The sequence below is a fragment of the Balaenoptera borealis genome, assembly GCF_965194805.1.
Source record: "Balaenoptera borealis genome assembly, chromosome: 13".
NCBI lineage: Eukaryota > Metazoa > Chordata > Mammalia > Artiodactyla > Balaenopteridae > Balaenoptera > Balaenoptera borealis.
The window spans coordinates 33,849,259-33,866,263 of record NC_138870.1 but is presented as its reverse complement, the minus strand read 5'-3'; the positions used below and the strand labels follow the sequence as shown (position 1 = coordinate 33,866,263).

Here is a 17,005-nt window from a genome sequence, read left to right as displayed (position 1 = left end):
TCATTACAGTGTTCATTATAAATAATATACCAAAAGATGATTGGATAGAGTATTAAGACTGGTTATTCTGAGTTACAGAGCTATGAGTAATTATAGTTTTCTTTAGTATTTTCCACCTTTTTTATAGAAGTATAATCAGTATATAGCAGTTAAGAAAGCAACAAATATTGAAGATGAAGATGGTGAAAAGGGAGGAGGCAAGTTGGGAAGGAGAATAAAGTTTCTTTCTCTTCACCCTGTTTAGGGGGAACTGGGCAGAATCACCAGAGCCTCAGGGTAGACACATGGTTTGCAGCCCCTTGCACAGGAAAAACTAGCTTATTGCAGGGTTGAGCCAAATCTCACTCTATCCTCACCACCATATTTGCAGAATTAATTATTAAAACCACCAAAAGCAATGACATATACTGCAGTAGTGAAGAGATTCTAGGCTCTACATTCCAAACATGTAGCTGGGCAGTCATAGAATATTTCTGAATTTAAGTGTTTATTTGTTTACTTAGTAATATAGAAGAGATTAAGGGGAAAGAGCATTACTGTTTTTATAAATCAGATGTTATATGTCTAAGAAGATTCTAAGGCATTCTAGCATTTAAAATATTACACTTCAAATTTTTTGTCTTTAACTTTTGTGATATCATTTTAAAACATAAGTAATAATCTCAGAATTATTGGAAACTCCCAGTAATAGTGATTAGAATTATAAAAAAGTTAGTGTATCATGGAATTGTCTTATTTGGAATTAAATAGAGTAACGACAAATTGAAATCCACACTCAGATGACATTCATTAATGCTTGCACCAAGAGGGAAAATGAGGGATAATTCTCATCCTATACAGATTACATAGTTATTTTTCAAAATCGTATCAGATGAAGTTTCCTCCATTTGAACTATTTTAATGTCTTTACGTATTTCAACATTTTAGCAGGAGTTTCTAGAACCTATAAGAAAAGAACATTAGAAGTCTTAAGTTTATAGTCTCTTGACTCAAGCCAGAGAGTATTATTCACAGGACAATGAATGTACTATACACGTTGTAGCTCTGAAACAGTGAATTTAGGACAAGTTCAACTGCACCAAGGCATGGGCTAATAAACATCAGACAAAGCAGTCCTTGTAAGTCAAGGCTCATCTATTGTAACATGTGATCATACAAGGCATAATAATGTCTTTGTTCTTGTATTAGTGCACAGTTGTCAAGGGGAATTATATATTGTAAATTTATTTTGTTAACTTGCTCATAATAAACAATCAAGTGTTTTATAAATGTAAACGTATTTTACAAATATAAAAACATTAAAATATCAAATAAAAATATGAATTTTTACTACAATTATAGTCTAATAAATTAAAATAATGATTATAAAAATTAAATTGTAAGAACCACAAAATATAGGTCACAAGATTTGCAGATGTGCCCTGTCAATTACCATTTTCTTATAATAAAAGTTTTGACTTATAAGGCTCTTTAGAGAATCTATAATCTCATTTAACCAATGTAAGAACACCTTGTTATTGAACAGATACCTTTAATTTACACAGAAGCAACCATGGTCCCTCAAGGGCCTTTCCTCTGTTTGTATAGTTAGTTAAGTGTGGGGATAGAATCTCAATCTTCTGAAACTTATTATATTGTTCTCACTGAACCACTGTGTTTCTGTACAAAATCCTTGTTCACGTAAATGCCATAAACTGAAAATCCAGGTTTTTTTTTTTTTTTTGCATTTTATAGTGGCTTCCTCTTATCAATGACTCCATGCACTTTGTGAACTTCCCTTCACTCTGTCACGCCTTGAATCACCCCTCTTTTATTCCTCTCTCTCTTTTGACTCTTTCTCCTAATATAAAATTTAAAAATGCTCAAGGATTCTCAGGCTAAAGAAATAACCTAAATTAGAATGTAGGATATTTGAGGACTGGTGTTTTGTCACTTCTGTTTACAGCATCCACTTTGTTCAAGGCCGCCTTGGATGGTGTCTGGCACTGAGGGGATATTTAGTAAACTTTTATTAAAATCTAAATAATCCCTGGAATCCACCTCATTTTACAGCTACTAACCTCTTAGGATGTTTCCTTCCACAGTCATGGCCAAATACCTTAAAACTTCAGCCAATTAGATTATAGCTTTACACCCACCACTCCTCAGAAATAATTGCCAGTTAGATAATCAATAGACTCCTAATTTTCAAAATGCAATGGTCTATTTTTAGTCTTCATCCTATTCGAACTCATTTAAGAACCGAACACTCGGAAGAGCTTCAAGATGGCAGAAGAGTAAGACGTGGAGATCACCTTCCTCCCCACAAATACATCAGAAATACATCTACATGTGGAACAACTCCTACAGAACACCTACTGAGTGATGGCAGAAGACCTCAGACCTCCCAAAAGGCAAGAAACTCCCCACGTACCTGGGTAGGGCAAAAGAAAAAAGAAAAAACAGAGATAAAAGAATAGGGACAAACCTGTACCAGTGGGAGGGACCTGTGAAGGAGGAAAGGTTTCCACACACTAGGAAGGCCCGTCGCGGGCAGAGACTGCAGGTGGCGGAGGCGGGAAGCTTCAGAGTCACGGAGGAGAGCGCAGCAACAGGGGTGCGGAGGGCAAAGCAGAGAGATTGCCGCACAGAGGATCAGTGCCGACCAGCACTCACCAGCCTGAGAGGTGAATAGGTGCTTCCTTCCCCCTGGGGGGTGAGGGCAGGGAGCTGAGGTTCCGGCTTCGGAGGTCGGATCCCAGGGAGAGGAGTGGGGTTGGCTGCGTGAACACAGCCTGAAGGAGGCTAGTGAGCCAGAGCTAGACAGGAGTGTGTCCGGAAAAGGTCTGGAGCTGCCGAAGAAGCAAGAAACTTTTCCTTGCCACTTTGTTTCGTGGTGTGCAAGGAGAGGGTATTAACAACACCGCCTAAACGGGCTCCAGAGACAGGCGCGAGCTGCAGCTATCAGCGTGGACCACAGAGACGGGCATGAGATGCTAAGGCTGCTGCTGCACACACAAAGAAGCCTGTGAGCAAGCACAGGTCACTCTCCACACCTCCCCTCCTGGGAGCCTGAGCAGCCAGCCACTGCCAGGGTCCCGTGATCCAGGGACAACTTCCCCAGGAGAACACACAGCGCGCCTCAGGCTGTTGCAACGTCATGCCAACCTCTGATGCCGCAGGCTCGCCCCGCATCCCATATCCCTCCCTCCACCCGGCCTGAGTGAGCCAGAGCCACCTAATCAGCTGCTACTTTAACCACATCCTGTCTGAACAAAGAACAGACGCCCTCAGGCGACCTACACGCAGAGGCGGGGCCAAATCCAAAGCTGAACCCCAGGAGCTGTGCGAACAAAGAAGAGAAAGGGAAATCTCTTCCAGCAGCCTCAGGAGCAGCGGATTAAATCTCCACAATCAACTTTATGTACCCTGCATCTGTGGAATATCTGAATAGACAACAGAGAAACACACAGCAGATGATGGAGCAAGGGAAAAACCCACCAGATGAAACAAACGAAGAGGAAATAGGCAGTCTGCCTGAAAAAGAATTCAGAATAATGATAGTAATGATGATCCAAAATCTTGGAAATAGAATGGAGAAAATACAAGAAACGTTTAACAAGGACCTAGAAGAACTAAAGAGCAAACAAACAATGATGAACAACACAAGAAATGAAATAAAAAATTCTATAGAAGGAATCAATAGCAGAATAACTGAGGCAGAAAAACGGATAAGTGACCTGGAAGTTAAAATAGTGGAAATAACTACTGCAGAGCAGAGTAAGAAAAAACAATGAAAGAATTGAGGACAGTCTCAGAGACCTCTAGGACAATATTAAATACACCAACATTCAAATTATAGGGGTCTCAGAAGAAGAAGAGAAAAAGAAAGGGACTGAGAAAATATTTGAAGAGATTATAGTTGAAAACTTCCCTAATATGGGAAAGGAAATAGTTAATCAAGTCCAGGAAGCACAGAGTCCCATACAGGATAAATCCAAGAGGAAACATGCCAAGACACATATTAATCAAACCATCAAAAATTAAATGCAAAGAAAAAATATTAAAAGCAGCAAGGGAAAAACACCAATAACATACAAGGGAATCCCCATAAGGTTAACAGCTGATCTTTCAGCAGAATCTCTGCAACCAGAAGGGAGTGGCAGGACATATTTAAAGGGATGAAAGGGAAAAATCTACAACAAAGATTACTCTACCCAGCAAGGATCTCATTCAGGTTCAATTGAAAAATTAAAACCTTTACAAACAAGCAAAAGCTAAGAGAATTCAGCACCACCAAACCAGCTCTACAACAAATGCTAAAGGAACTCCTCTAGGCAGGAAACACAAGAGAAGGAAAAGACCTACAATAACAAACCCACAACAATTAAGAAAATGGTAATAGGAACATACATATCAATAATTCCCTTAAATATAAATGGATTGAATGCTCCAACCAAAAGATATAGATTGGCTGAATGGATCGAAAAACAAGACCCGTATATATGCTGTCTACAAGAGACCCACTTCAGACCTAGGGACACATACAGACTGAAAGTGAGGGGATGGAAAAAGATATTCCATGCAAATGGAAATCAAAAGAAAGCTGGAGTACCAATTCTCCTATCAGACAAAATAGACTTCACAACACAGACTATTACAAGAAACAAAGAAGGCCACTACATAATGATCAAGGGATCAATCCAAGAAGAAGACATAACAATTGTAAATATTTATGCACCCAACATAGGAGCACCTCAGTACATAAGGCAAATACTAACAGCCATAAAAGGGGAAATCGACAGTAACACAATCATAGTAGGGGACTTTAACACCCCACTTTCACCAATGGACAGATCACCCAAAATGAAAATCAATAAGGAAACACAAGCTTTAAATGATACATTAAACAAGATGGAATTAATTGATATTTATAGGACATTCCATCCAAAAACAACAGAAAACACTTTCTTCTCAAGTGCTCATGGAACATTCTCCAGGATAGATCATATCTTGGGTCACAAATCAAGCCTTGGTAAATTTAAGAAAATTGAAATCATATCAATTATCTTTTCCAACTACAATGCTATGAGACTAGATATCAATTACAGGAAAAAAACTTTAAGAAATACAAACAAATGGAGGCTAAACATAACACTACTTAATAACCAAGAGATCACTGAAGAAATCAAAGAGGAAATCAAAAACTACCTAGAAACAAATGACAATGAAAACACAATGACCCAAAACCTATGGAATGCAGCAAAAGCATTTCTAAGAGGGAAGTTTATACCAATACAGTCCTACCTTAAGAAACAAGAAAAATCTCAAATAAACTACTAAACTTACAACTAAAGCAATTAGAAAAAGAAGAACAAAAATCCCCAAAGTTAGCAGAAGGAAAGAAATCATAAAGATCAGATCAGAAATAAATGAAAAAGAAACAAAGGAAGCAATAACAAAGATCAATAAAACTAAAAGCTGGTTCTTTGAAAAGATAAACAAAATTGATAAACCATTAGCCAGACTCATCAAGAAAAATGGGAGAAAACTCAAATCACCAGAATTAGAAATGAAAAAGGAGAAGTAAGAACTGACACTGAGAAATACAAAGGATCATGGGATATTACTACAAGCAACTCTATGCCAATAAAATGGACAGGCTGGAAGAAACGGATAAATTCTTAGAAAAGCACAACCTTCTGAGACTGAACCAGGAAGAAATAGAAAATATGAACAGACCAATCACAAGCACTGAAATTGAAACTGTGATTAAAAATCTTCCAACAAACAAACAAAAGCCCAGGACCAGATGGCTTCACAGGCTAATTCTACCAAACATTTAGAGAAGAGCTAACACCTATCCTTTTCAAACTCTTCCAAAATATAGCAGAGGGAGGAACACTCCCAAACTCATTCTATGAGGCCACCATCACCCTGATACCAAAACCAGACAAAGATGTCACAGAGAAAGAAAACTACAGGCCAATATCACTGATGAACATAGATGCAAAATTCCTCAACAAAATACTAGCAAACAGAATCCAACAGCACATTAAAAGGATCATACAGCATGATCAAGTGGGGTTTACCCCAAGAATGCAAGGATTCTTCCATAAACGTAAATCAATCAATGTGATACACCATATTAACAAACTGAAGGAGAAAAACCATATGATCATCTCAATAGATGCAGAGAAAGCTTTCAACAAAATTCAACACCAATTTATGATAAAAACCCTCCAGAAAGTAGGCATAGAGGGAACTTACCTCAACATAATAAAGGCCATATATGACAAACCCTAAGCCAACATCGCCCTCAATAGTGAAAGACTGAAACCATTTCCTCTAAGATCAGGAACAAGACAAGGTTGCCCACTCTCACCGTTATTATTCAACATAGTTTTGGAAGTTTTAGCCACAGCAATCAGAGAAGAAAAAGAAATAAAAGGAATCCAAATCAGAAAAGAAGAAGTAAAGCTGTCACTATTTGCAGATGACATGATACTATACATAGAGAATCCTAAAGAGGCTACCAGAAAACTCCTAGAGCTAATCAATGAATTTGGTAAAGTAGCAGGATACAAAATTAATGCACAGAAATCTCGTGCATTCCTATACACTAATGATGAAAAATCTGAAAGTGAAATTAAGGAAACACTCCCATTTACCACTGCAACAAAAAGAATAAAATAACTAGGAATAAACCTACCTAAGGAGACCAAAGACTTGTATGCAGTAAACTATAAGACGCTTATGGAAGAGATCAAAGATGATACAAATAGATGAAGAGATATACCATGTTCTTGGATTGCAAGAATCAACATTGTGAAAATGACTGTACTACCCAAAGCAATCTACAGATTCAATGCAATCCCTATCAAACTACCAAGGGCATTTTTCACAGAATTAGAACAAACAATTTCACAATTTGTATGGAAAAACAAAAGACCCCGAATAGCCAAAGCAATCTTGAGAAAGAAAAATGGAGCTGGAGGAATCAAGCTCCCAGACTTCAGGCTATACTCCAAAGCTACAGTAATCAAGACAATACGGTACTGACACAAAAACAGAAATACAGATCAATGGAACGGATAGAAAGCCCAGAGATAAACCCACACACATATGGTCACTTTATTTTTGATAAAGGAGGCAAGAATATGCAATGGAGAAAAGACAACCTCTTCAATAAGTGGTGCTGGGAGAACTGGACAGTTACATGTAAAAGAATGAAATTAGAACACTTCCTAACACCATACAAAAAATAAACTTAAAATAGATTAAAGACCTAAACGTAAGGCCAGACACTATCAAACTCTTAGAGGAAAATCTGAGGCAGTACATTCTATGACATAAATCACAGCAAGATCCTTTTCGACCCACCTCCTAGAGAAACAGAAATAAAAACAAAAATAAACAAATGGGACCTAATGAATCTTCAAAGTTTTACACAGAGAAGGAAACCGTAAACAAGACAAAAAGACAACACTCAGAATGGGAGAAAATATTTGCAAATGAAGCAACTGACAAAGGATTAATCTCCAAAATTTACAAGCAGCTCATGCAGCTCTATATTAAAAAAACAAACAACCCAATCCACAAATGGGCAGAAGATGTAAATAGACATTTCTCCAAAGAAGATATACAGATTGCCAAGAAACACATGAAAGAATGCTCAACATCATTAATCATTAGAGAAATGCAAATCAAAACTACAATGGGATATCATCTCACACTGGTCAGAATGGCCATCATCATAAAATCTACAAACAATAAATGCTGGAGAGGGTGTGGAGAAAAAGGGACCCACTTGCACTGTTGGTAGGAATGTAAATTGATACATCCACTCTGGAGAATAGTATGGAGGTTCCTTAAAAAACTAAAAAAACTAAAAATAGAACTACCATATGACCCAGCAATTCTACTGGGCGTATACCCTGAGAAAACCATAATTCAAAAAGAGTCATGTACCACAATGTTCATTGCAGCTCTAGTTACAACAGCCAGGATGTGGAAGCAACCTAAGTGTCCATCAACAGATGAATGGATAAAGAAGATGTGGCACATATATACAATGGAATATTACTCAGCCATAAAAAGAAACGAAATTGCGTTATTTGTAGTGAGGTGGGTGGACCTAGAGTCTGCCATACAGAGTGAAGTAAGTCAGAAAGAGAAAAACAAATACCGTATGCTAACACATATATATGGAATCTATAAAAAAAAAAAAAAAAAAGGTTCCGAAGAACCTAGAGGCAGGACAGGAATAAAGACGTAGATGTAGAGAATGGACTTGAGGACATGGGGAGGGGGAAGGGTAAGCTGGGACAGAGTGAGAGAGTAGCATTGACATATATACACTACTAAATGTAGAACTGACAGCTAGTGGGAAGCAGCCGCATAGCACAGGGAGATCAGCTCAGTGCTTTGTCACCACCTAGAGGGGTGGGATAGGGAGTGTGGGACGGAGAGAGATGCAAGAGGGAAGAGATATGGGGTATATGTATATGTATAGCTGATTCACTTTGTTATAAAGCAGAAACTAACACACCATTGTAAAGCAATTATACTCCAATAAAGATGTTAAAAACAAAACCAAAAACTGAACACTCTCTTGTAAATGTTCATCTAGTTACCTTATCCTAGTTTTCTTTATCCCTCTCTGTTTTGTTGTTGTTTTATATTTTCTCCTTTGCTGGCACTCTTCCCTTACCTAAACAAATGATGAAATACTTTAATTATGACCTTGGCTTCCTCTCTTCACTTTGCTCATTCTCTCTGGCCATATCTTTTACATCATGGTTTAAATTACTATAACTATGCCACTAGTACCCATATCTGTTTCTAGTCTTCATCTCCTGACTAAGCAAAAGGATTGCATATCCTCTCTTCTTGAATGACCCACAGGACCTTAAACATAACATCCTCAAAATACATTTTTTTCTGTATAATTCTCTTTCACCAAACTGAGTTCTCTTGACTTTTCTCACTTCTATCCCCTCTTTAGAATTTTTCTCTATTTTTGATTCTCAGCTATCTATGATTTCTATTTCTTTAAAAAAAATGCAATCAAGAGAGAACTTCTAAATGTTGCTAGTACCACATCCACCCACTTACTTTCATCTGTATCCATATATTACATATTTTCTTTGGTTAATTTGCATGAGCTGCCCTACTTCTACCTAAAGCTAATCCCTCCTCTACTTGGAAGCCATCCATACCTGTTTAGCTACTCAAAGACAATACTCCAGAATATCACCCTACCTCCTGTCTCCTTGATTTTTCCTCTTTACTGGATGATTCCCATCAACAACACGCAACCTGATTTAAGAAAATTTTTCATCTTAAAAATTACAACAAATCTTCCTTGATGCACATTCCTATCCAACTACTCTTCCATTTCTCTGCTTTGTTTTATAGCAAAACTCAAAGAATTGTTAATACTATCTCCCCTTCTTCTTCTCATATCGTCTTGAATCAATTCAATCAGGCTTATCTTCTTACCAATCCATACAATAGCTTTTTCAAGACCCTGGAGACTTCTACACCATCAAATTAATGGTCATTCCTTTGTTCTCATTTTATAGGAGGTAGTAGGAGTCTTTGACATAGTACATCACTCCATCTATCTCAAGACAGTTTCAAGACTTCCCTAACCAAGTATAAAAAATAGTGAAAATCCTGTCCCCAACACCCCAACCCCAAAGCCCCTCTTCTGCATGCTCCCAGCTCTTCACAGCACCTATTACCACCTGACATGCATTTACTTTTTGTGAAATGTAAGCTCAATGAGATTGAGGACTTTGTGCTTACACCAGTCTCCAGCCCATACTAGGCACTCACTAAATATTGTTTATACTACTTGTTTTTACTATTTACACCAGTCTACTAATTAATGAATTTATCTCAGACCCTCCTAATTTTTATCTGCACTATATCATGTGACTACCAAATATATATTTCTATATCAATTTTTTCCCTTTAAATCTACTTCCCACGCTATTATCTTTCCAAAGAATAGACCAAATTATTTAGTAAATAAATCTACAAGAATGGTAACATTCTAAGGAAAAGGAACAATCAATATAATATCTTGCATGGCTTGATCAAAATTTAGGAAAATTCTTATTTTATCGATCATTTTCATTAGCCAATTGACATACCTTTTAATTGCTTTAAAAATATAGTACTTAAGAGCATTTTATAGCACTCATGGTCATACATACTTGGATTATAATTGTGGCTCTGCCATCCCATTTTTTTGGTCATGTTATTTAACCTTAGAACCTCATTTTTATTATCCATGAAAATGGGGTGATCATAAATAGGATCAGGTTCCCAAGGTTGTTAGGAGCATTAAATGAACTAATGTGTGTAACTATCACTATTGTTGTTATATAGATATTCTTTTTGTTCAGTGCTCACTCAGGACCTCACACCTACCAGGTTATTAATGAAAAAAATTATTGAACTGAACTTATATTCTGGCTCATAGCCACCCAACAGAAGCCTTATTTCCTTCATTTGAAAGCTATCTCAATTAGTATTTACATAATTCACAATACTATTTGCAAAAACATGTATAAGACTAAGCATAACAATCAAAAGAAATATTTTTCAGTCAAAAATATCATTGAAAGGTGGACAATGAAGATATAGGCTGTCTACTTTAAATATACTGTAGATCTACTTTGCTACAATACCTGGTCCACTGTGTGAAATCAATAAATATTAATTTATGGTGATTTACATTAAATATTTAGAAAGGGTCAGTTCTGTACAATTAGTACATAATTCAGTCCCTGAACTGTTCTTACAAAATGGAATCAAATTCCAGAGAGATAATAAAGTATTAGTGCTCTTTAGATAGAACAAATAAGTCAGAACACCAAGTTCATCATTTCTATAATAACTGAAAGAATTAAATTGAAATAGTTCATTAATATCAAAGAATGCTATTGTATAAGACCAGGTATAAGAACCTAAGGGGTGTTCTATCTATTTTCAGGTCTAACACATTTTAATATTAACTTGGCAAGAAAAGATAGATTAAAAACACATATTGCACCTATAATTTTTAAACTATTTTAAGTTATAAGTTTAAACTATTTAAACTTATTGTAAAAGCATTTTCTCTTCTACTAAATTGTTTCCTCAATTTGATTCCTTTGACTTTATCCCACTTTTTTATCTGTGTGTTGGTTTACAATAAGAGTGTTATAGTTGATTAAATCAGTAAGGGAACAGATGCAATAAAACATATAATATATAAGACATTAGAAACCAATACATTAATATTATTTTTGTGATTAAATGAAAACAATGAGAAAAGCCAAATTTCTATTTAAACACAGTTTTGATTGCTTTAAATATCTGGAGTACACCATCAACAGTATTTGTAAATGAGCACAGCAGTTATCAAGTATAACGACTATTCCATGAAAATAAATATCTTGAGAACACAATACAATATGCATACACAATCAATCTTTAGAAACGTTAAATTATTTCAGAGCATTTTGGGCACAGTGTTATATAATTTACCTGGGTTTAAAAATCCCATCTGACACTCATTAGCTCTGAGAACTTGGCAAGCTATTATGCCTTGAGCACCTCAGTTTCTTCATCTGTAAAATAAGAATATTACCTACGTCATCAGTTTCTTGAAGAATTAAAGGTGATACGTATATTCTATATAAACTTGGAGTTACCTTTCATCCTTCCTTCTCCTTCAACCCATTACATTAATACTTTCTTTCCATTGTCTCTCACCTAACAGTGAAACCTGGCCTCTGCCCAGATGCTAACCTCATATCCTCAGGATACTTTTCTCCCTAGTAGATCCTCTTGCATCCAATATAGTACCTCAAAAAATACTACAAACCACTGCTAGATCAACTTGTCTAAAGCACCAAACTGTGCATTCCATTGTCCTCTTCAGATATCTACAGTTATTTCTGCTGCCTACAGAATGAACTAATTCCTAAACTTGTATTTTATGTTCTCCACAATCCGGGTCTCTTGGCTACACAGATTTATTGCCTAATATTCTTCTTCATAGATACTCCATTTCACTCAACTAGTACTACTCATTGCCCAGAAAGAGGTAATGTAAACTCAGACCTCTTTTACCAAAACAGTTTTCCATTGCCTGTGATGGACTTGCCCTTCTTTGTATCACAGACTCCTATTAAGGAACATTTCTTTAACACAAATCAAAGTTAAGTCCATTGGCATTAAGTATGACTTACTTTTTCTCATAACTTATTTGTATTGTTGTTTATGCTATTATTTTACTGCAATAGCCTTCTGACTAGACTAGTTCTGCTTTTGCCCTCTGCAATTCATTCTCCATACAGCAGCCAAACTGATATTTTAAAAATGCAATCATATCAGGTCACAACCCTGCTGAAAACCCTCTAGTGTGTTCCTATACTTAGAAGAAAAGACAAAAGCATCACACATCACTCTGTACCTACCCACACTGCCTCCTCATTTCTGCTCTGGGATTTGTCATTCTGCCCTTACTCACTAGGCTCATGGGCCCCTGCACTGTAATCCTTCTTTGTCTTTAATTTCTCCACATCTTTTCCTGGCCTACTTCTCTCATGAGACCTTCTCTGACCATCTTTTGTAAAATATTCACCAACACACACCCAAACACACACACACACACACACACACACAAACACACACACATATTCATGCACACATAACCACTCTCTACCCTTCCCCTGCTTTTTTGTCTTCTTAGAATTTATCATTATCTGAACTTACTTTTATTACTTTTTGATGCTACCAAACACCCAACTCCTCATCTTTTTTACAAATGTGTCTCTAATTCAGTATATTGGAAATGCTCAATAAACATTTGTTCAATTAGTAAATTAATCCTTCTGCCAAAAAGCATATAGTCTGTTTCCTTAACTAGAATATGAATTCCTTAAGGAAACAGAGTTGTCTGAATGCTCTAATATTCTTGAATCCAGTAGAGTGGCTTGAACATGATAGGTGCTCAAACGTTTGTTTTTGTTTTTGTTTTTAATTAAGTAGAATGACAGGTTAAAGCAAAATGAATGTTAAGAATTGAATTATGTGCAAACAAGTAGAATTTCCAAAGTGAAGCAGAAAATAGAACATAAAATAAAAATACCCCTCTACCAGTTTTATAAAAGATCTGGTTTCTCATTCAGTGTGTTATGAGAATCTATTTTACTTTATGTTGAGGTTTTATTGGCAAGTCATCAGCCATATTTTGTACAAAATTTCAACCCCATTGAAATCTAACTAAACCACAAGACTCTGCAGATCCTAAACGAATTGAATTAATTAACTCCAGGTCCTGTAAACCCTGCAAGGGAACTTTCTGTCAAGTGTATATTTCTAAACCCAGACAATGGCTTTTAAACTTTTTTTTTGTAGTGTCATCAAACAAATTTCTCTTTGTGATAATATAGAATGGGGGGAACACAAATCAGTAAAAACACAAACAGTATTAAAACTTCAAAGGAAACCAAAATAATTCACACCAAAGTATTTTCAAAATCTTCTAACAGCAAACTGTTTTGCTGAGCTATTTTTTTCCTTCCCCCCACTCAAATTTGATGCTAAAGTTTACACTGAAAAGTTTAAAAAAGTAGACAAGAGTGAGTGAGTGAAAGCTGGGCACATAGTTATCATTTAATGATTATTTTAAATGAAGAAATGAAACAATTTAAAAGATCCTCAATACTATTAAGAGGTCCCAGGATATTATTACAATATATACAAAATTCAAGTGGTTTGAAAAAATGAGATAGAAATGTGGTAGGTGATTATTTCATTTGTAAAAAATGCAACAAGTGAGACCAAAGGAAATATGACTTTTTTCAATGGGAAACGAAATGATAGAGGCAGAATGGGTTTTTATGTTGACCTATGTTATCAAATTAATTTCCTCAATTATGCCTATTTATCCTATATTCATATACATTTGTGATTCATATAGTTAGTTCTTTAATAATGAATAAAGAATTAAGTTTTTTAAACAAATATCTAAGATTATTTGAAGCAGTATTTTTTTTTAACATCTTTATTGGAGTATAAATGTTTTACAATGGTGTGTTAGTTTCTGCTTTATAACAAAGTGAATCAGTTATACATATAAATATATCCCCATATCTCTTCCCTCTTGCATCTCTCTCCCTCCCACCCTCCCTATCCCACCCCTCTAGGTGTTCACAAAGCCTGGAGCTGATCTCCCTGTGCTATGCAGCTGCTTCCCACTAGCTATCTATTTTACATTTGGTAGTGTATATATGTCCATGCCAATCTCTCACTTCATCCCAGCTTACCCTTCCCCTTCCCCGTGTCCTCAAGTCCATTCTCTATGTCTGCATCTTTATTCCTGTCCTGGCCCTAGGTTCTTTAGAACCTTTTTTTTTTTATTATTCCATATATATGTGTTAGCACTCTGTATATGTTTTTCTCTTTCTGACTTACTTCACTCTGTATGACAAACGCTAGGTCCATCCACCTCACTACAAATAACTCAATTTCGTTTCTTTTTATGGCTGAGTAATATTCCATTGTATTTACGTGTCACATCTTCTTTATCCATTTATCTGTCGATGGACACTTAGGTTGTGAAGCAGTATTTTTTAATATTTTGAAGTGTTTTAACAATTAAATACTATTTGGTAATAGTAAGACTGGCCAAAATATGATTTTTTTTTTAAATGGAGCATTTGATGTCAGTACCCATATCTTGAATGAAAACCACTGAAAAATGAAGGGATTGAAGATGACAATAATAATTAAGTATGAAAATGGTAATTGTTGGAAAGTTTTATGTGGTAGTTTATTGTAAAAGTAAATAGTAATTCTGTTGAATAGACATTTTATGATCAGTGTTTGGTCTCATAAATAGAACTACCTAAGAAAAAATGAGAAATTTAGAAAGGAATTTTAGGTCTGAAAATATTTGCCAGAACAAAATAAATAAATAAATAAAATTATATCTCCCAATTAAAAATAGTTAAATAAATATGGTACAATTCAACATGGACTATTATAGCTGCTAAATGTGCTGATTATGATTATGTGACAATATGGATCATATTAAGTTTTTTTGGGGGGGATGATCATATTAAATGTTAAGTGAAAGAAGCAGATTGTAAATTATTATAATCCAATCACAAATATGTAAAGAAACATTTGTTTAGGGAACAGAAGTTTAAAAAAACAGAAGTTAAAAACAGAAGTTTAAAAATAGAGTTGTAAAATGATAGTCATGGTTGTGATTGGAAAAGTTATTCCCTCTAATGTTCTATTTAAAAAGTGATTTTATTTTTCAAAAATATAATGTTGCATATGTGTTATGCTTCCATGTAAGTGTCCTTGCACTGGAATACCTCCATTTCTAATATATCTATAAATTTATCTTTAGAAATTTCTCCCCTGTCCACCTTAAAAACTGGAGTACCCTAGTGATTCTTTCTATCTCTTACTCCATGCACTCATTTTTGAATGGCTTAAACAATCTTCCTCCATTCTCACTAACTCCCAAGTCTTTCTATCCCAACGACTACCTCTATGCTAAGTTCCAGTCCTCTGTATTTCAAGATGAACTGAATGTGCCAGAGTTTTCTTGAAAATATTTTGTACAAAAGTGTTAACAGTAATTCCCTCAATCATCCCTGGCCTCCTGTAAGCTTTCATGTGACCATACTTGTTTCTCAAGCTGGAAACCTTACTAACCTTAATAAGTAACTTCATTTCTTTCTCTACCTCTCCTATCAGAAGCAACCAGTAACCAATTACAGGCTCTTTTACTCTAGAAAGTTCCTTAATTTGATGCATCTTCTCCACTCTCACTTCATTTATTCATTCATCTACAGTGTTTTTTAAATTTTTTTCCAAACACTCATTCTAAATACTTAGTCTTTATTATCTCACTTAATCTTTACACCAATCATACACATTAGCACTATTTTATAGACAAAACTGACACACAAAAAGGATAAGTAATTTGTTAACATAGCTAGTAAGAGGCAAAGCTGGCATTCTTAATTATTGCAACTATCTCCCTTTCTCTATGTCACTCTTTCTAATTATTTTTTAAAATATTTTTTGTCCCCCATTGCCCATTTGGTAACAATTCAAACTCATTAATGTTTCAAAGAAACCTCTTGAAAGCCTAGAGCAAGTGTAATTGTCCAAGCTTATCTCTTAACACTCCCTACCCAACCCCGTGTGTTCCTGCCAAACTGAACAGAAAGACTCAGGACATGTTGGGTCCTTTCTCAACCCCATTAGTTTATGCATGCCTCAACATCTGTCTCAATCACTGCCTGCAAAATACAAGACTCAAAGTTGCTTCTTCAATGAAGCCTCCCTTCCCTCTGTCAGCATCCTGCAGAATAATTTTTTCTGCTCACCACATTTCCATAACACTGTATCTGACACATTATCTATTGTAAGGTAACAGAATTTAATTATTGGCTAATATAACTTTCTTACTAAACGATAGTCTCCTCCAGAGTAGGGACTGGGTCTTATTCATCACTGTATCATTTTCTCTTCCAATAATATTAGTTGAATATCCAACACATGCTAACACTTAACTCAATTTCTGGCATAACAGACATTTGATAAACTATTGACACGGAAAATTATCAGAGCACCATATTATAAAGCAGATATTTATGGAAAGGGTAATTCTTATCAGACAGTCTTCAAGGTCAAGGAGACTTAGAACTAGTAGCAAAGCCTGAAAAGTCTCTAGGGATATAAGGCAAAGGAAAGAAAGAGGATGAGATATAGAGTGACAGAGAGTTGAAAAGCAGCAAAGACAAACTATACTCCACTGAAAATTTTGTCATTTCTGAAGTATTAAGTAATCAAATGCAAGTTAATTTGGATAGAATTCTCTGCAACAAAGACAAAGCATTTTCCTCTTTCCTTCTTTGTGCAAACTCTTGGTTCAGCTATTGATCAATGGAGCTACTATGGTGAAATATCACTCCACCAAATGTTTTTAGTTTTA

The 17,005-nt window shown here is 35.6% G+C and overlaps 1 protein-coding gene across 7 annotated transcripts in view; it reads right to left on the bottom strand.

Moving 5' to 3' along the window:
* The window catches only part of CNTN1 (contactin 1), a 363,526-nt gene that overhangs the window by 304,894 nt on the left and 41,627 nt on the right, over nt 1-17,005 (bottom strand). The window contains exon 2 of one of the 7 annotated variants that reach the window (XM_082349361.1): nt 11,524-11,606. The exons of the other annotated variants lie outside the window; for them this stretch is intronic. The gene's annotated coding sequence lies outside the window, so the exon portion shown is untranslated. The remainder of the gene's footprint in view (nt 1-11,523; nt 11,607-17,005) is intronic. 7 annotated transcript variants of the gene reach the window in all.